Raw genomic sequence first — 19827 nt, 5'->3', positions numbered from 1 at the left:
CCAGAGGGAGGTACAATGCAAATAAGGAGTGCTCTGTTGCCACGACCCGCTGGGTTAAGGGAATAGGGTCGAGCACTGCAAGAAAGGGTTCTTTACACGGTGGAGGTTGGTGAAGCAATGCCAAAGTTTATTTAAGGGGTAGCAACTTATATAGGGTAGGATTGGGGGTGGAACTTGGGCTAGGGAGGAGCAAGAGACTGACAACTTGGGGAACAAAGTGATTGGGCAGCTGGATAAAGAGGGGAGGAGTTTAGGTATCACGGGGGGGGGGGAAGGACCAATAACAGCTACCTCTGCACTGCACCAAACTCTGACCAATGGCAGGCAGAGGAGCGGGAAAATAGGGAAAAGGCGGGAAAACTGAGGGAAGAAGAAGGGGACAATATGGAGGACAAATTTAAAAAACAACAACTGGGGGTACATATAACATTAGAACAGTACAACAATCAACTGGGGATAACTGGGGTACAACTGTCATTAATCAGAGGGTGTCACATTCGGTGTTATGAGTCTAGTCCGGTATATAAATGTCCTTTCAAGGGTTATAAATCCTTCTCCAGGCTTCGTATCTCTCCCAGTCGTCTTTATTTCCTCCAACACTCTGTAGGAGACAAGCATCCCGTGTATTAGTGGTGAAATCTTTGTAAATAAACCACCTGGCTCTGTTTGCTTACAGAGGAGCTAAAAAAGGAGCAAGGACACTGGGAGGATAGGCATCCTATCTGACAGCTGGTGAGAGATAGATTGCTTTGGTGACAGATGGAGGTGGTGACATCTTCCTCCCCTCTTTCCTCTCCCAGCTTCACCCATGGCAGGAAGTATGTAGGAATTATGTTATTCCATGTTAGCATTGTGCTATTGAATATTCCTGCTTGGTGTTCAGTAACCCAGTCTAGGGCAGGTTTTGCAGATAAGAAGAGGCCTGCAGCATGGCTTGGGGAGCAGGCACAGCCGATAGCCATCTATGTCCTTGGCCCTGGAGCAATGGATCTGGGATCTTCTGGCAGCTCCCCTGTGGGCTGAACAGGTAGGGCACTTCTGGGGACATTGCAGGAGGCATAAAAAGGGACCAATTCTTTTGAAAGCACAACAGAGAGAAGGAAATGAGAGCCTTGAGGGCACCTCCTGCCTTCTGTCTGCCCCTTTATGCCACTGTGCACCTCCTGTGCCTACAAAAGCCACAACATAAGGCAGTCCTGCAAGGAGATTTGTTTGCTGAGTGAGTGACTCTGAGCTTCAGGCTGAAATTACACAATCCTTGTTTAAGTGGCTGTCCCGCAGCTCTGCAAAGGTGTGACAAAGCAGGTAGGGTAGAGGTGTGCAGGTGTCTGTGCTGCAGGTAATTGCAAGGGGGGGGGGGGGGGGCAGCATGGCAGTGCCATGACATGGGGTGCTCGTTTCTCACTGATTTGACTGGAGGTGTGGCAGTACCCCCTCAGTGTCAGCAGTCTCTAGCAGCATAGTACTGTGACTTTTCAATGGTGATAGGTGGTGTCCCTTGCTGTCCCAAGGAGGTGAGGAACATCCTGTATTGGACATGTGTTTGAGCTACTTTGCCTAGGGCATGCCATGGGGAGTTGGTCAACAAGTCAGTCAATGCCCCGGGCTGCACTGTGGGTTTGGGAGCAGGTTGAATCCTGCTGAGCTCTATGGAAGAGACATTTTCTGTCCCTGTAATGTCAGCTGGATGCACTACATAACATGGATACATCATGGGTACTCTGGCTTTACAAAAAGCTCTGTTTCTCACTCAACATTGTCAGCTCTCCATAACTGTGACTGTTGTGTTTGCCGATGAGGAGTGCACACATGCCAGCCACTTGGTTCCCATGTGGAGGACAAGCTTGTGTTGCTTGGTGGGAGGAGAGAGTAAAGAAAACCTTTACTCTGCCCTGAACTTCCTCATGGGTTCCATCATGGCCTGTATCCCTGCCTGGCCGCTTGATTAGGCCTCCTGTGCCTCCTGGTTGGGCTGTGCAAGATGTGTTCTTGCCATATGGTTTTTGTTGCCATGAGTGAGTGAGTCCAGAAATCTGATACATGAAAGCAATATCACAGCTGATTTCCTGGAACCAGTAAGGACAGGAATTGGGAAAATAACTTGGCATGTTTCAGCGAGGTGCTTCTTGTAGCATAGCTTTAGGCTGGGAAATGAAGAGCAGAAAGTAGAGGGTGATGAGCTGTGACAAGGACACTGCAGCAGGTAGGAGGGGTTTTTTATAATGTGCATGTTTTTAATGTGAGGGGCCCTGCTATAAATTTGAGAGGAATATGCTCCTTTACTGAGGCAAGTCTAAGTGAAATTTTCCCTGTTAAGCATCAAAGTCAGGCTCTGATTCTGTGGCCAGCATTGCCCTGATAAGCGTAACTTGCTTTCCAGCCAAGTAAAAAGGAGAAACCCCAGGAAACTGGCCTCATGCTTTGGATGGCTGTGAAGGTCAGATCAAAGAGGAATTCATAAATGAGCATGCAAAAACTGGAATGAAAAAGAGTCCACCCACCCTAGCTTGTCCTTAGGTTTCCAAATGGGGAAATGAGCATCCACGGGGCTATGTTGTTATAAAGAAGTTAAAGATATGCAGGGTTTTTTGTGGCCAGGTTTGGCCAAATCTGTATGTTATTACGTTACCTCCAGAACAGGGTAGCCATGTCCATGCTGCTGCTGGAAGTGCTGTCTGGCCTATGCTGAATCTTGGATACATGCAAAATGAAGCTACTTGGCATGGACTGAAGCCATACCAAGGACCATCCTAATAGTGATGGTTCCAATTCTCAGTCAACCCAGAAACTGCCTCCTCCTTACTTTAATCCATTTGATCTATATGAGGACAGGAGGAATGTTCAAGCTCCGTGGCCACCTGGACAGGAAAAGACTGAATTTACCTAATGGAGTGTCGTTTGGGCATTTGGTGGTGTCTGAGAGATGATGGTAAGGGGTTCCTCTGGCTGCTCATCTTTCCTGCAGCAGTGCCAGCCTTTCCTGCTGGGGAGCAGGCTTATTGTCACACCAAAGCCTGATGTGGGGTGCTGTGCTGAGGCTGGTGTGCTGGAGAACCTCGTGTGTTGCTATGGCCTATGATTGCTTGGCAGGTTAATAGGATCGATCTCACCCCTACTTCAGCTTTGTTCGGATCAACATCTCAGCTTTAAACCAAATGTTTTGAAATCAGTCTAAGAAAAAGTTATTTGCTGCTGAAATGGGATTTGCCAGGTCTGTGTCTGCAGCAAGCACATGCCACAGCTACCCTGTCAGCTTCATTTGCTGCCCAGCAGCACCCACAAGCACAATGTCTGGCAAAGCTCCCACCTTCACCTTGTCTGTAAATATTTGTATCCTTTCCTTGTCAATCAGCAGCCTGGTATTTGCACAGAGAGAAGATAACAGATGTTTGAAGAATTAATTTTCTGTGCAGCCCATTTCCAGGAGCTGTGTAGGAAGGCTTCTGGGTGGGACTATGGTGTAATAAAGCAGAGGAAGCAGCATCGATTCTTTCTGCTGTGTAATTCTGCCAAGAGGCACGGTCTCAGCAATGTTCCTTTGGGGATTTATGCACTGAGCCTATCTAGCACCTGCCTGCAAAACAGGAGGTCCTTTCAGCTTGAAGCACTGGTGTTTGTGGGCAGGTACAAAGAACAGGGCTCTTTGTATACTAATGACATGTCTAATCTCTCATCTTTTAGTGCTTTCCTGAGTCAAGCTGGTTACAGGTTTACAGTTTCTTTTTTCTAAGTCTCACCATGGGTCTGCAGTAGCCCAGTTGCCCAGCAGCAGGACAAGGTGGGCAGGCATCCCTTGCCAGCACTCCTGCAGAGCCACGGCCCCTCTGGGATCAGCAACATTCCACTCCCAGTGCAGGTTTCTGCTGCCATGTGGAGCAAAGGGACATGGTGGGGCTCTGATTTGAGCCTCCTTCTGGGATCTCAGCAGCCTTAACTTCCTGGGGCCCAGCTTGGCAGTTCCTGCCTGAACACCACAGATTCATCAACACTGAATGCATGGATTCATCTGCATTGCCTTGATCCACAGCATGAGGGTTGTCACCCATGTGATTTCTGCCAAGCCTTGTCCCATCAGTGGCTGTGTGGTGGATTGGACCATGTGTCTGCTCCAGCTTAAAACCCTCTTCTCTCCTGATGGATTCTTCATCATCCTCCCAAAACCCAGACATACCTTGTTCCATCATATCAAAAAAGTGGCTGATAGTTTTCAAACTCTCATGTTGTCTTGATCCCACTCTTAGGGACAGTAAAAGGAAGAAGGATGAGGAGACAAGCCAGGCACAGTGAAAGTCATTAGCTTAATTTCTTCATCTCTAAACTGCTGTAATTGCTGTAGAAGATGTAACTTGCACCTTTAGGGCACATCTACATTACAGTCTTTGGACAAAGCTGGTTTGTGGATTGGTGTGTGGACTGCTAATATCACCCTTGCAGTGGCCTGGAGCATGTCAAGCATCCCAAGCAGGATGGCTGTTCCCATGCTGATGCTGGGGAAGGCTCTCTGTTACCGCATTCTTCTGAAGCAAAAGGAAGCATCCCTGGGTGTTAATGTACTGCTAAGTCTGCTACGGTCTGCTTGACAAGATTTCATTTCCATCAATTTTCTTGATGCTGTTCAGGAACACCCACCCTCTCCCTGCTCAAACAAAAGAAGCTTTTGGGGAAACATTTGCCAAATGTTTCTCTTTGCAGGAACACAGGCTTAACTAACGCTCCCTGTTCTTGCCTCCTCCTTTATCGATCCAGGATAAAAATAACCTTGTAAAACTGATGGCTTAAGTGTCACTGCTGACACCACATGTAGCCATGGTCAGAGACGTTAGTTAGGTGGACTTCCCAAGAACTGCTCTAGGATTTTGGGTACAGGCATGTTTTGTCTGAATAGCTACAAAGGCTGGTATCAGAGAAGGGTTTTGAGAAATGTGCAGCTGCTTCTGCTGGCATGCAGCTTTTGAAGGTAATGACAGTGTATTTCAGGGCAAGGAAGCCCACCAGAATTGGCCTAAATGAGTGTGAATGATGCACCAGGCAGGTTCTAATGTTGTTCCATTTTCTGATTGTCTTGCTGGGGAGATGTTTGCCCTTATTAGAGGGGTATAACACTGTCCCAGAGTCAGAAACTCTTATTTTGACCTAGTGAAGGGGAAGACAGGAGCAGAAGGGGTTAGCTGGCATTAGCCCCTGAGGAGGCAAGAAGGCAGCTGGCATTTTTACTGGTAAATCTCTGCCTCCTCCACTTGCACATTTTCACACTGTATATTCCCACTTCCTGAGGAAGTGCTCATTTCTTTGAGTGTAATAGCAGTTTCATTAATAGCTTTGCTGGGTTGAATGGAGAGATACTTGCTTTTTCAGAAATGGGTTATTGCTTTTTTTGCTCAGTGCAGAACAGCTCATGGCCTTGTCTTGGCAAGTCCAGCCATGGTCTGTCCATATTTTTTGCCTTTCTCAAGGCACTGGAAGGAAGATTTTTTAAATACTTTCTTTTGTTTTATTTCTTCTCATTTCTCACCTTCCTTGTGGGTTCAGCTTGGGGCAACCTGGGTGAGAAACTGGCTCTTCTTGTTTGCCTGAATGTAAGGACAAACTGGTCTGCGTGAGAAAGGTCCGGTCTGCTTTCCTGCTAAATGAGACAAGGCCAGTCTGTCTGTAGCCTGGTTGCACGTGTGGTTTGGTTCATGGCCTAGTGAAACTGAGCAGTGCTCTCCCAGTGACAGCTGGGCCATGGCTGGAGGTGGTGGCATGCAGCGGGTTGCTTAGGGGATGGTACGTGTGTGACTGCCGCAGGGTTGGCTCCTTCAACCACCCCCATGCCAGGGCAGTAAAAACTGCTTGCAAGAAAGGCTGTAGCCTTCATATGATTTAAGGAATGGGTAATTAGGGCCACAACAACATGGTGTGGGGCTCTGGGGAATTCCTGCCTGCTGTAACATGGCGGAGCTAAGCCACATCTCTGCCTCAGCCAGAGGTTGTCTCCAGCCTCTCTATTTAGAACCAAAGAAAGTGTGGAAACCCCTGGGAAGAGCTGGAAGTGATATTGCTGTTCCCTAGCAGGTTATCCTCTTCCAGAGTATGCTGGAGGTAATCTTTCCTCCTCTTGTTCTCCTTGGTTGCTCTGCACCCATCCTTGAAAAATGGTGGGGACTGGGAAGGTACAAGCCTCTAGGCTACTTGCATCTCACATCAGCACATCAGTACTTCAGTGTTTACAGGGACTCCTGAAAAGGAGAGTGCTGGGAAAGCCCCTTCCCTCAGCATACTACACTTCAGCATCTCTTCAGAGGAGAGAGCTGGGTTTTTCTGAGGACTAGAGGGGAGTTAGGTGCCTGAGCCTGACCAACAAGGACATAATGTCTGCTTCCCTTTGACCTATTTCTGTAGCTCATCCATTTGGTCTGTGATATATTGGGGAAACTAGGCCTGTAGCATGGGTGGAAATTCACTTCTGACCTTTGTGGGTTTTGCATGTAGCCAGTGATCCACCAGAAATGTTCCTCAGTTACAGGTCAGGAGTAAATTGCTGTGTGTTTTCTGCCCTAGTAGGTGTTTGGTGAATGTGTGAGTGAGTGTTCTTCAACAAATGACAACACAGTTGACTTCTGGGCTGAAACATCCTTGGTTTCTTGGGGTGTGGTAGCATCTTGCTATAAGCTGCCACCACCTTTCCCAGCTGTGGCTGTGCCTAAGATCCCTGCAGAAGCATCTGCCATGCTCCTCCCTGGAGGCAGAAGTATTTCATTGCTGGGCAAAAAACCTGTGTCAACAGCTGCCATGCTTGATTCTCCTCCAAAGGCTACCAATTAATTCCTTACAACACAAACCATCTGTTCTCAGTCTCTAAGCTGCTTGAGTTAGGGGCTGTCTTTGCAGTGTGTGCTTGAGCAGTGCTGCAGAAAGGAGTCCTGGCCTTGAGGATGGTCATGGTGACAAGAAGAACATTAAACTTTTGGTGAAGTGGCTGTGAGTCCTGGTGCTACTATAGGCTGATGAAGCTGTCACCGGAAATGGCCTGTTCTTGTCCTTTTGACCACCTGCAGAAACCATCACAATTGCAGAAGTATGTCTGGTCAGTTTAGAAGTGTTTTGCTCTCCCTTGTACAGCTGCTGTCCTACCATTCTGGGTACTGCTAAACCATGTAGGTCTTTTTCATGCTGTTCTTTTACTGTCATGTTTTAAGTTCTTAGGCTCTTCTGGAAGCATGTTAGAGTAGCTGAGATTTGTCTCTTCACATGTGTGGTCCTCACATAACTGTATTTCAAGGCCCTGTTCTCCAGAATGAAGTGAGGGCAACAGTTCTGCTCGTCACATGCAGAACTGCTGTCACGTGCTGCTTCCTGTCCTTTGCAATGTTTGTTCCCTGGGCTGCAGGCTGTGGTTTGAAAGCTCCTGGTAACAACATCAAAAAATATCCCAGCCCCATGATGCAAGGCACTAATGACCCATGCAAACTTTTCTGATTCAGATTCATTAAATACTTTTGGCAGGCTGATGGGAGAGCCTTGTGCCACATCAGGAGCTGCCTGTCTCTGTGTCCCACTAACTGTGTGTTGGACCACATACTGCCTGTTTTGCTGCACAGAGACAACATAAACTCTATCGACCATGGCTAATTGGGTAAGAATTAGATGTTCTACTCATGCAAAACTGAGATGAAGTGTATGCTGTTGAGTGGTCTGGGGCACAGATGCTATATTCCTGATGGTGAACGTTTAGCCCTAGCACTTGGATGCTCTCCCTGTGTCTTGGCACAGCCTGCTGGGGTAAGAGACCAGTTGTAATCATGTCTTGGTAGACAGTTCTGCTTCATCACTGGGTCTTTTACACTGCTGGGAGTGCAGGTGTGGATGCTGACGTGGCTGAGCTGAGATGTGATAATTCTTTTAAGTCCCCATAGGTTTTAGCACTTGAAATCAATTGTTTCTTTCACTGTAAAATTGTTGCTACATGATTTCACTTTGCAGCCTTTCAAATAGGCACATCTGTCAGACTTTGTTTTCAGTGTTTTATCATGTGGTATTTTCTTTTTATTAAGAGTGGGGCTTTTACCCAAAAAAACCATCTTAATCACCATCTCAGTTAAAACAGTACATCTGAAGGTCAGCTTACCTGAAGTCATCTTGGGGACTGTTTTATCTTAAGGACAGCATATAAAAAACCCAGCGTCCGTGATTGTAAAATCTGAACAGCTTTTGTCATTCTCCAGGCACTGGCAGAGAGAAGATGTGATCTGCTTCGTTTTCATCCTTGACTTTGCCTATATGGGTAACATAATGTCTATTCGAACACTAGGAAAAAAATTATATAGGACACCTTCTGTGTATACATGGAATTGGAGTCCCACAACTGATGCTCTGACCTTCCCTGTGCTTTCCAAGCCAGAGTGTGACATACCACATCATCCCATGGGAGTGTGAGGAGAAGAGGGCAAGGGAATCTTTTCGTAATTGTTATGGTCATCAAAAAGTCAGTCCCTACAGCAACACTTATCCTAGGGAGCTCGTTGCCAGCTTAAAGGCTGAGTCATGTGATGTGGATGCAAATTCAGTGCAATTGAAAACTGAGTTAAGCCAGAGGGCTGTTCAGTAAGCCTGTGGAGAACAGCTGTTGTGGCAGCAAGTAAATGAGTGGGAAGGGAAAAACACTCTTTTCTTGTTTCAGAGAGAGAAGAATCTCTGCCTGGGGCCTTGCTATGTAAGGAGCCGTGGGGCTGCATGTCAGGCTGGGGTTTGTATTGCAGGATCAAGATGGGAACAACTATCTTGGCTATAGACCTGAAAGGATGGAAAACCCCACACTTTTGTTTCCCAGAGTACCTAATATGTGTCCAAGGGAGTAGGCAAAGTGATAGTGAGAGGCTCCAATGCCACCAGAGGAGCAGCTGAGGACCGCTTGGATATCGGAAGGGTTAAGCAGTCTGGACTTGAGGAATGAGCTGTGGTGTTCCTTCTGTGATTCAAAGAGGGGAAAAATGTGCTCTCCCTCTCAGATGCTTCCTTCTGTCCAAAAAAGGCTAAATAGGCTCAGTGAAAAACCAGCAGAGGCATTCCTCATATTCTCTGGAGTAACTGTATGTAAAAGCCCAGATTTAAAGGGCTAGCTTGCAGCAAATTAAATGCAACTCTGAAAGGAATTCACCTTCTGTAGGAAAGCTGACTGCGATTTCGTTAAGGAAGGACAAGCTGGGGGCTAACTAGAGAAAGATGAGATGGATATTAACAAACACAGATGATTCATAAGTCATCACAGATTATTAAACACAGGAGGCCTGTTCATCTTCTTTACTTTATTAAGGACAGCTTACATGCACAGTCATAACCCCAGGACTCAACTGGGCTCAGCAGGTTAACAGGCTCAGCACCCAGGTTAACAGCACCCTGATGCAAAACCTGCTCATGTCAATGGGGGACTCTCTCCTGACTTTCAACATGCTTTGGAGCACAACCAAAGTGAGTTTAATGAGCTCTTAATATATTCTGTGATCCTTCTGCAGCCAAACAGACTGTATTTTGTTCTCTGGGCTAGGATTGCAGGCACTTACTACACCATTTGCTGGTGGCTGTCTGCCTGTTGCGAAACACGTGAGGGCTGGTTTGCAAAATCACTTTCACGAAGAGAAAAGCCACCTTTGCCAGCCAGCAATGAGTCACAGAGACAACCTGGGGCCTGAAGGAGAGGTGAGGGGCAGACAAATCTTTAAAAGTGAAAGGAAAACTAAGTAAGTAGGAGAAAGGGAGGGTGAGGATGATTGTCAGTGTGATGGAGAAGGGAAGAATCTCTGGCAGACAGGTACTGTGTTGTGGTCCTTCCTTCTCATCTCCAGCCAGCAAGAGATGAGAGGACATTTTCACGGTGGGTAAATAGCTGCCTTGCCCTCCCATGTGGACCAGAGCTGGAGAGAAGTCCGCTGCACTCTGCTTGTTGCCCAAAAGCAGAATTTCAAGGAGGCTGGGCTATGAACCATCCTTGTCCTAGGGGATGAGCAGGAAGGTCTCTGTAGGCCGAGGAACCTTGTCAGGTGGCACATACCACCTACTCTGGAAAAGAGTAGGGTGAGGTCTACTACACAACAGGCTTTGCTACTGGAGAGACATTGGATGCTTGTTCCATCAGCCTCCACACCTCTGGAGGAGGGGTTGGTGGCTTCTTTTTAGGTCCCAGTTCTGTTTGAGGTGGAGTTTCCCACTCCTATGAGAGTTCCTAGTGAGCATGGTTAAAACTATGTGAAAAGTGAAGGTTAGAGGATAAAGTGTGGGAAGAAGGAAAACACTTGGTATGGGTGTTGGAGGAGGTGATCTGGAAAAATGTTTCAGTCACTTTGGGTGGCAGTTTCTTATTTCCCTTGGGCAGAATGACTTTCTGGATGAGTGGGATGCAGAAGACCAGATTTCTTCATCCCTGAAGTCGGGGCTGCCTTTGCTTGGGCCTTTATATATATGAAAGAGCCTCAGGAAAGCATCCAGAAGAGAGACCGGAGATGCAGGGAGTGGAATAGTGTGTCACTCCTTAGCTGATAGCTGCCTTTGTAGGGTAAGGATTAAGCTCTTCACCCTAGTGGCTTCTGCAAATGCCAAGCCTGGGCAGCATATTCTCCCTTGCAGTGCCTGGACAGAAATGTTGCAGTTTCTCAAAATCTAACCTATATCTGTTGGTGAGTTTTATCCTGGAAAATTTGCTTGCAGGAAGCCAACCATGGGGCTGCCAAGCTGCAGGTCCTTCCCCACTGCCTGCTGGCAAAGTATAGGTTTTTGGGGTGTTTGACAGAGCAGGGTCTTCTTGCTGAAGGGCCTACTGGAGCATCTCACAAGGGTCACAGTCCCTTGGTCACTTTGCATATGACTTGGAGTCACCTTAGGAGCAGACTGCATCCATCCAATGTGGGGAGTGCACTCTGTCCTGGCTCCTGCACACTCCCTGAATGGTCCTGACATCTTGATGACAACTTTGTGCAAGGCCTTCAGGAGCAGTTACTGACGCTTGGCAGCACTTCCATACCAGTGCTGTGCGAAGGCTGCTCCCTCTCAGGGAGCTCAGCTGGGTGAGAACTTTCTGCGCATCAGTGTCTGGTGGTTCTCTGAGCAGTTTCCCATCTGATTTCTGTGTTTATTGTGTGCCTAGAATGTAATGTATATGCAAGCTTTTTTCTAAGGAAAGGTGTTAAAAGTTACTACCATGAGCAGCAGGGTTGGCTTCACTTTTTATTACTGGGGAAAGGAAAGAATTGTCACCAAATTTAAGTAGTTTTTTATGTAAACTAGATTGCTAAGTGCCCACCTGCAGCAAGCTTAAACCGAGAAACTACCCTCTCCTTTTCCCTCTCCCCTGCCAAGTGCCTGACTCTAGGCAGATCTATGCTACTAGAGTAGCACCCCACAAAATCTCATAGATCTCCTATTAGGTAAAGCGTTGTCCAGAGGTGGGAATACCCCCATAGGTTTTCTGTCAGAGCACAACCAGCCTTGACAAGGTTATGAAGTTAAACATGAGTGTGTTTAAAGGGACGGAGAGGAGATGGTTTGCCTGGGCTTTTACTTGCAAGGAAATGCCATTTCAGAGGAGCCTTGGGAGAGGGATGCCAGAACTCAGGGAGCAGGACACAGTAACTTCCAGAAGCTGCAGAGGGGGAAGAACTGCAGTGAGGTTAATTTGGACCTCTGCAAACTGAGGGTGTCAGGGGGTGATTGAGCTGGCTGTTCTGCTCGTGACTGCCTGCAACACTTTGCAGTGCTGTTGAAGGAGCTTATTAAATGGCAGATCCTGGTTGCCCCGCCTGAAATTATCCAGCTTGGATTTGCCAGATGTTTTCCAGAGGAGACCATTCCTGGCTGGCTGAGATGGAGTGGCTAAGGGGTCTTCAGGCAGACAGTTGGCTTGCCTGCAGCTGGAGATTGCCAGCCAGGGCCAGCATCCCCAGGGCTCTGAGCAAAGAGTTGAGCTGGTGGCTGAGCCAAGAGCCGTGGTGGGAGTCCCAGACGGCCCAGCAGCTTTGCAGCACTTCCTTCCCATTGTGCCTCCGTGCTCAAGCACATGTGGAGTGCATGGGCAGAGCGTCCTATTGGGAGGAGGGAATTGCTGACCCTTGGAAAGTAAAGGGCAAAGAGAAGCCTGGTTTAAAATAGCTTTGTTGGTGAGACCTATTCCAGCCCACATGCCTGCAAAATCAGTTAATTCAGTTAAGAATACAAGAAGGGGTGTATTTGTGTGTGTGTGTGTGTGTGTGTGTGTGTGTGAAGGGCTGGTTCCCCAGATCTGAGGGTGGGTAGAGGCACAGGGCTTCCACATGGTTGCTGGCTGGGCAGTGGAGAGGCAGTACCTGGTGCTGCTCCATGTGAGGCTGGCTGGGAGCTGACTCAGACCAGCGAGCATCTCTGGGATGTCCTTGATGTGCCCAAGACACCCACCACCTTCGCAGAGGGAGCCAGACAGTCCCACCAGGGGAAGGGAAGCCTGTTCTCTCTGCTTGACAGCAGTAGTATCAGAGTCAGCATAGCTGAAATATGCTCACTGGCCTACCCTGGCCTTGAGAGACTGAGCCATTCCAAGCACTGAATAAGTCTGCTCATCCCTTCAAAGCCTTTTGCTTGCTTGTCAAGACCACAGGCTTTTCTTGGAGAGCAAATACACATTGTTTAGCATGGCATCGATGTAAAAGCTGGAGCTGATCCACCTCTTGTGATGACGGAGGTCAATACTAAAATCTCAGATACCTGTAAGAAGAACAGGTCCCGTGTCTGAGTCCAGATGGGATCACAGCATGATTAGCCAGTGTGTCAGCCAAAACCCCATTTCTTTGTTAGAGAACACCCATGATATCTGTGAAGACAGAAATGGTGTGGATTTGGACGGAGCACAGGGCAGAGTGTGGGAAGCCTTCATCAGTTTGTGCAACACTGATGCCAATTTGTAAATTGGTTCTTGGTGTTTGCCTTGGTTTAGACTCTCAGAAGGACATCAGGGTGACACTGGCAGAGTCTGCTGTCTTGAATAACCTGGAAGAGGAAGGGAGAGGAAAGACAGAGTCTTTCCACAAATGGAGAGGATGAATCTCCTGCCTGCACTGAATCTCTTTCTGGCTGTGCTGAAGTTATTTTCTCTCAACTTGCAGACTTCTAAGCTGCTTGGATCGTCTTTCCCCTCACCACTTGTTTTTAATTTTTCAATCTGAAAAGGCAATTACTAAGTGAAACCATGCGTCTGGGACTTAGTTAGGAGTGTGAAGCAGTCTTTGCAACAGCAAGTGCGCAAGGCTCCCAGCTGTTGAACTTGCACACCTGGGCACAGGTGAAGTGCTCAAGGGGTTTATTTTTTCGTCTACAAGTCTCTTATTTTGCTCAATTTAAATTGGCTGCTGCTCTTTCCTGCTGGTTCTAACTGGCCTTTAGGGGAGTGTGTATCTGGATTGCAGGCATGGTCAGGGTACAGGAGCCAGGAGTATATCTCTCCAACCCACCTCATATTCCTGGCTCTGAGCAAGGACCCTTTTCCCAACTTTATCACACCCTTTATTTAATTTTTATATTTCTATGACTTAATAGTCAGTAGACTGAAATCACAGTGCATCTATCGCTCTCCTTTGCTCATGATGTGCATCAAATCTCTGCAGGAGGCTTGTGTCTCCATTTACCCTTAAGGAACCAGACTGTACTTTTCTAGCAAAAGAACCAACACCTTGATTCCTTGGGCACCAGTAAAATCCCTGACATGTGAGCATCGCTTTCCTGCTGCATGAGTGTGTCATAAAAATCATAGAATCATGAACATGCTTTAAAAACTTGAGAGTGCTGAAACCTACCTTCTAACAATTTTTTTCTCTATGGGCAGAAGACAGTGTGTCTCTTCTATTTGTGCTGCTTTAGACAACAGTGGAGATTTCTTTGCAGTCACAACTCTGGTCTTTGAGGAAGAAGCTCCCGTCACAAGAGTCATGAGTGTTGCAAGCTGGAAAATATCTTCCACTTTCCCTCTCCTGTCTTGTAAAAGGAAACAGGTAGAAACCCTTGCTTCTTTCTTTATGTCAAAAACAGCATTGAAAGGGGGTTATGGTGGAAAATACAAACCCAAGGAAGATATCGCATGACCTCTTCCCCATGACTGACCCTTTCCATGTGGCTGCCCTTTTCCTTTTCCTTTATGTCATGGTTTGAGATAGCCCCAAAATCTAATTCCCTAGTCTAAGCCCCCTCCCACATCTCAACCTAATGTGAGATGGGTTTTTCCAGACAAAAACACGCCAGACTCAAAGTGGGGGAAAGGGAATATATTACAATGACTGTACAAATAAATATTATAATACATCATACACACAATCACAACTATCTCTACCATGACATATAGTATTTACAATGGATCAGATCTCTTCTCCCCTCCAAATAAAAGTCCAGGAGGGAAAGAAGGACAGATCCCTTCCACATTTAGGGCAGCAGCTCCTCTTCTGTCTTCCATGCAGCAGTTACTGGGTTGTTGTAGCTGGATCTCTGTTTAATACACACAAGGGGGTCTCCAAGCCCCTTGGCTCTCCTTTGGTCCAAGTGAAGGCCTCACCTGTGGACTGCCAGCAGGGACAAGACTCGCATCACCACAGGTATATCACGAAATGCAGGGGCATCTTCGTGAAAGTCCCTTCCTCAGGGGATTCAAATTCCCCTTTGCAGAGCTCCGTGCTCTGTCTCCAGGCAGTGGGGGGGGCGAAGCCCTCCTCCACATTCCTTTGGCTGTCCTGGTCCAGCTTCAGGATGCCTTTGAGCTTCTCAGCTCCTCTCTGTAAGTGCTGTAGCACTCCAAGGCTCTTTCAAGTAAGAGTCCATCATCTTCCTCCTTCCAGGAGGTCTCAAAGGAGTTTTGGGGGGTCTGGTATCAGTTCTTACCCCAAACTCTGTCTGTAGAGCTAGTTCTGCTCTCATCTGCTGCTGTTGGCTCTCTCTTGGCTCTCTGTCTCCTTCCAGGAGTTCTGTGTGCTGCATGCCGTTTGCTGTTTGGTTCAGTTCTTATCTGTCCTGGCTCTCTGCCACCGTTTCTCTGGTCAGTGCCGGCTGCTGCTCTGCGCCCATGGAGAAAAACATCTCCTGGCATAACTACAGGCACCTAACTCAGCGTTATGCTGTTCCAGGTCCCCGCAGGCCCCCGCTGGGGGTTGGGGGCCAAAGCCCCCCCTGTGGGGCTCTGAGCCCCTTCCTCATGGCTCTACAACATGGCCACCACTCCTCAACAACCAAAACTACAACTCTCCTCTTCCGGTGAGCTTGTGGAATGTTGACATTTTTGCAGGAGCGCCCATTGGACAGAACTTCAAAACTTCCAGGTGTTTCCACCCCTTGGGGTCTACCACTTTTCTTAGCCTCTGGGGGAAAACAAGATTCAAACCACTACAACACTCCACCCCTCGCTCCTGTGAAATGTCAACATATCACAACAACTGAAAAACTCTAATCAACATTCAATCTTCAATAAACTAAAATATAATCAAAATCTCTCTACTACACATCAATATAACATTATCACAAACTTAACTCTACTCTTAGTACTTAACTTACATTACTATAGCCTTACTCTCTCTAGAATGGTACAGTCTGTGTTTTGTCTGGAAAACTCTTTCTGTTATAACAAGCATCATGGCTCTTATCTCTTTCCCCCGATGGTTTGCAACTATCCTCTGCTGCCATTTATGTCTTTTCCACAATATTTCCTATTTGCATCTCTGGGAAAAAGCAATACTTTGAGGCACACATTTTGGCTGTTGCAGCAGTGAGCAGGGCAGGTTTCTCCCCCTTGGCCACCAGCCCTGGCCCTCTTGACAGTGCTGGGCTGGCAGCCCCATGTTGGGGCAATGACTCAGTGCCTGGCAGAGGCAGGAAGGGCAGGCGGCAGCCCCCAACCTGCAGCCGAACAGGCTCAGCTTTGTACTGGACATGTTAAAAGGAGCTTTATGAGTCCTCTCAGCACAGCATGAGCCCCGGCTCCTGCACAGGCTCCTCTTTATGGGGGGATGACGTGGTCACTGGGATGGAGGCAAAGCCAAGCAGAAGGTGGGGAGGAGCCCTGCTGGCAGGGTCCCTCAAAGGGACTGAAACTGGGAGAGGGTGAGAGCCAGGATGAGGAAGCAAGACCCCAGGATGCTTAATTCTAATTCTCCCAAGAGGAGATAAGTGCGCTAAGGGTGCACCAGGGATCTGATCCATCTGTAAGTTGATGGTGGTCCCTAAATGTCACTTAGAGTCACTGAATGCATTGTTAGGTGCAGAAGACTGCAGCTCTTGCAAGCTGGCGTCAGAGATCTCAGCGAAAGATAGGGGAATACTTAGGAGGGCACACCTTGCCAAGAGTCTCCTAATTATGTGTAAATAAGCAAAATCTCATCTCTGCAAGGTTTTTATTCACACTTCCTCTGCTTGGTTTCACATTAAAAATCCCACCAAACCTCTTGCAGCTGCCTTCTGTCTTGATTGCAGGGACAACTGTATGAGCAATTGCCTTTGCAATTTGTCTCTCACCAAAATAGCAATTTCTGGAGATGGTTTCTCACTCTTTTCTCACATATTTATATCACTGGGTAATGAGAACATGAGATGTTCTCAGCTCTCTTTTCCTGATGCCTCTGCCCGGGTGGCACATGTTTGTGCAAGGCACCTTGCTTGGAAACACAATGGCTAAAGTTCCCCTTGCTACCTCTCCCATTGGCCGTAAGCACCTTAATCTCTCCCTCAGCCTCACCAAGCAGACATCTGCTGCTGTTTTTCCAGATGGTGTCATGCTGGGGTGATAAAGCACAGAGACGGCTTCTACTGCTAAGCTGCTTCTTAAGACCACCTAAGACCTAAGCTCACCAGCACAGTAGTGCAACAGAGACAAACGCTAAGACCCATCATGCAGCCTGCATTATGCAATGCCAGAGGGTCTTCAGGAAGGGAGCTATTCCACACTTCTGCTGATGGACTCCTCTTCTTCCTCAAGGGCTGCACTGCATCATGTTAGGATGATACCCACATGTTGATGGGGTTTATTGCAACATAGGGGTGGGAAATGTCCCTTCTGCAGCTGTTGTCTAATTTTGCTTGAATTCCACTAAGCTACACAAGAGCTCCCAGGCAAGGAGCTAAAATACAAGAATGTTAGAACACTGTTTGCAACCAGGCCACTGCCCACTCCAGTGTTAGTGCTCCACCTCTTCTGTGGTGTCACCTCAGTAGCTGCAGGGCATTTGCATGGCAGAAAGCTTGGAGTGATGCAAGATGAACCTGGCCTACACGTGTAGAAACAGCTGAGACTGAATAATTTGTCTCCTAGGTATGCCACTGACTCTGAAGACAAGGCTGTCAGGTGCTATGACAATACTTGAGTGATAATAGCAACACTTACAGCAGCCATGCTGAGGTCTGCCAGTGCTGGGCTGGTGCCCAGGTGGACGTGGGAAGCACCAGTGGTCTGCAGGTGAAATACCTCTGCTTACAAATCCAGACCTTGAGCCAGGTTTCATGTCTTCCTTGTGCCCTGCAACTGGGTACAACAGTGATGACAGCATGGACTTGGGAATGGATCTGCAAGAGTGTTCTGAACCAGTGGATGTGAGGCATCCCAGACCCCCAAGTTCAAGCATGAGTTGCTCTGCCAACCTCACCAGCACTCCTGGATTGAAGCTCACGGGCAGGCTTGAGTCCTCATGTCTACATCTAGTTCCAGCCATATAGGTGATGTCCCAGTTGGTGAATCCCTTCCTTAGAACCAAGAATTTTTCTCAGAGGAAGTATGAATAATGAAGATAAATCCTGATATGACTTAAGGGAAAAAGCTGTATGCAGGACTCCTGGAGGAAGTAACAAATTGCTTTGTGAACCGTCACATCTTCCTATCCTTGACTTGCCATTGTATCCCAGACAAGAGCAATTTGTGATGGCATTAGCAGCAGAGGAGGGTCAGGACAGGCAGACAATGCCAGCAGAGGTGCCTGCTTGGGTCTTGGTGCAACGTCTTGATTACCCCAGTGATAACTCTGTATGTGTATTGGCAGTTTCAGGGGCATTTTCAGGCTCCAAATCACAATATCTGACTCTGAGGGCCAGCACTTGGCCCAGGAGAAGTGGGCACAGAGCTTGTCATGCTGCTGGACTTGCAACAGCATGGGAACTGTTACCCATCCATCAGGTGATGTCCAAGTGTGCTTGTGGTCACATGGCTGGACATAGCACCCCCTCTTTTCCCAAGCTGCTGCATTACAAAATTTACACATCCTAAGCCTTTTCAGGAGCAAACCTAGATGGGCAGAGCACTGCTCAGGTGTGCAGGAACAAAATCATACAGGGTTCTCCCCTTCTTTAAGGCATACATGAGTAACCTTCTCTGGAGCAGCCCCCAAAGGCATCAAGCTTGTTGAGCTTTGATTGGACCACACAGTATGTACTAGGTGTTACATGTCGGGGGAATCCCGGGAATTCCTCCTGTCTCTGATTAGTTAGTCCTGTCCTCTGATTAGATTAGTGATGTTTTTGGACTGGACAGGATCCATAAATGAAAGGTTTTCCCCAAACTCAGGTGGGAGGTACCAGCCCTAGAGTGCTCGAGGCTGGCAGGATGGGATCACACCCTTTTGTAAGCCTGGAAATACTGGTGCTGGGTTGCCCATTGGCATTTTTGAGAAGCTTTTAAGAAGAATAGCTGTTATACATGGGCCTCTGCCCAGAAACCCATGCAGCTGTATGGCTGGGAGGAGCTGGATCACCTGAAACTGCTGCAGAAGAGCATGATGCTTTTTTAAATGGCCCCCTGTCCTACTTAGAGCAGCCGGGACCAGTTCATCACTGTGTCGGTGTAACCCAAACTGTGTATTCTATACCCTCTATGTCATTTTCCAGAACCTGTTAACAACAGACCATTTGCAGCAGCTGCCCAGAGCACACCTGACCCCTCAGGCTATAAGCTGGGTGTTAAGAAGCCTGTGAGATAGGGGGATGTTCCTATCCTCACAGCAATGACTCAGGTGTGATAACTCTCCTCCGGGGAGTCATTAGCACCTCCACACCCAGCCTGAGGGGTCATGTTGCTAATGGGCCATCAAGGATTCCAAAAATATCTCACGACTCGACTCGCTATCACCCATTTGGAACTCCCCGTGCTGTGGGAGGTACTGGGCATTCCCACTCGAACCTGAGTGTATATAATCTTGGGGTCTTGGGACTTCTGGGCCTGACTCCTTGGATCCAGAGGAGGACCAGAACCTCGACTGGACTGCAACCACCACTATCGACCAGACTGCGATCACCACCCTCGACCAGACTACGACCAGCACTCTCACCAACAGGTTTTCCTTTCCTTTTGCTTTGGACTCAGGGGGACCATATCGGGCTCAGCACAGGGGCCAACGAACACCATTCTGTTCGTGCCCCAGGGTGTTGGGTTATACATCTGGGTTTTGTGGGTTAAAACCAATTGTTTGTCCGTATAATTGTATTTATTGTATTATTGTTATTAAATTGTAACTGATTTATAATCACTTTTGAGCTGGGTTCATTTCTCCTGCCAGTCTACCTTTAAACCAGCACACCCCCTCATCACAGATTACAAGCTAATCATGGCCAGTCTTCGCGAATGAAGATTTGGGAAAGGTCTCTACCCACATTTGTTACAAGCACGCTGGTGATACAGGGCTTTGCAAATGCGGGTAAGGCCTTCGAGCCTGCGGAATGGATTTTTTAGGTGAGACACAGTGTGTGCTGAACTGAGCCCACCCTTTAATCCTAAGGTTCATCTGCCGGGGCCGAGCGAGCTTGGACGGTGGCAGCGAGGTCCTCAGGACGTAGGTTTGTTTAGAGTGACCTTCTCTTAGATGGATGGCCTTACAG

At 47.8% G+C, this 19827-nt stretch overlaps 2 long non-coding RNA genes across 2 annotated transcripts; one reads left to right on the top strand and one right to left on the bottom strand.

Annotated features, from left to right (window-relative positions):
• The first annotated feature begins 605 nt into the window (after positions 1–605).
• Positions 606–19464, top strand: LOC135410929 (uncharacterized). The gene is made up of 2 exons (XR_010428938.1): positions 606–13985; positions 17279–19464. It is a non-coding gene; the product is annotated as an uncharacterized LOC135410929 (long non-coding RNA).
• On the bottom strand, positions 14241–17262 carry LOC135410930 (uncharacterized). The gene is made up of 2 exons (XR_010428939.1): positions 14863–17262; positions 14241–14546 (listed from the first exon to the last, which is right to left on the bottom strand). It is a non-coding gene; the product is annotated as an uncharacterized LOC135410930 (long non-coding RNA).
• Positions 19465–19827: the final 363 nt, after the last annotated feature.

The sequence above is a fragment of the Pseudopipra pipra genome, chromosome 3 (genome assembly GCF_036250125.1).
Source record: "Pseudopipra pipra isolate bDixPip1 chromosome 3, bDixPip1.hap1, whole genome shotgun sequence".
Taxonomy (NCBI): domain Eukaryota; kingdom Metazoa; phylum Chordata; class Aves; order Passeriformes; family Pipridae; genus Pseudopipra; species Pseudopipra pipra.
This window is presented reverse-complemented; position numbering and strand designations above follow the sequence as displayed.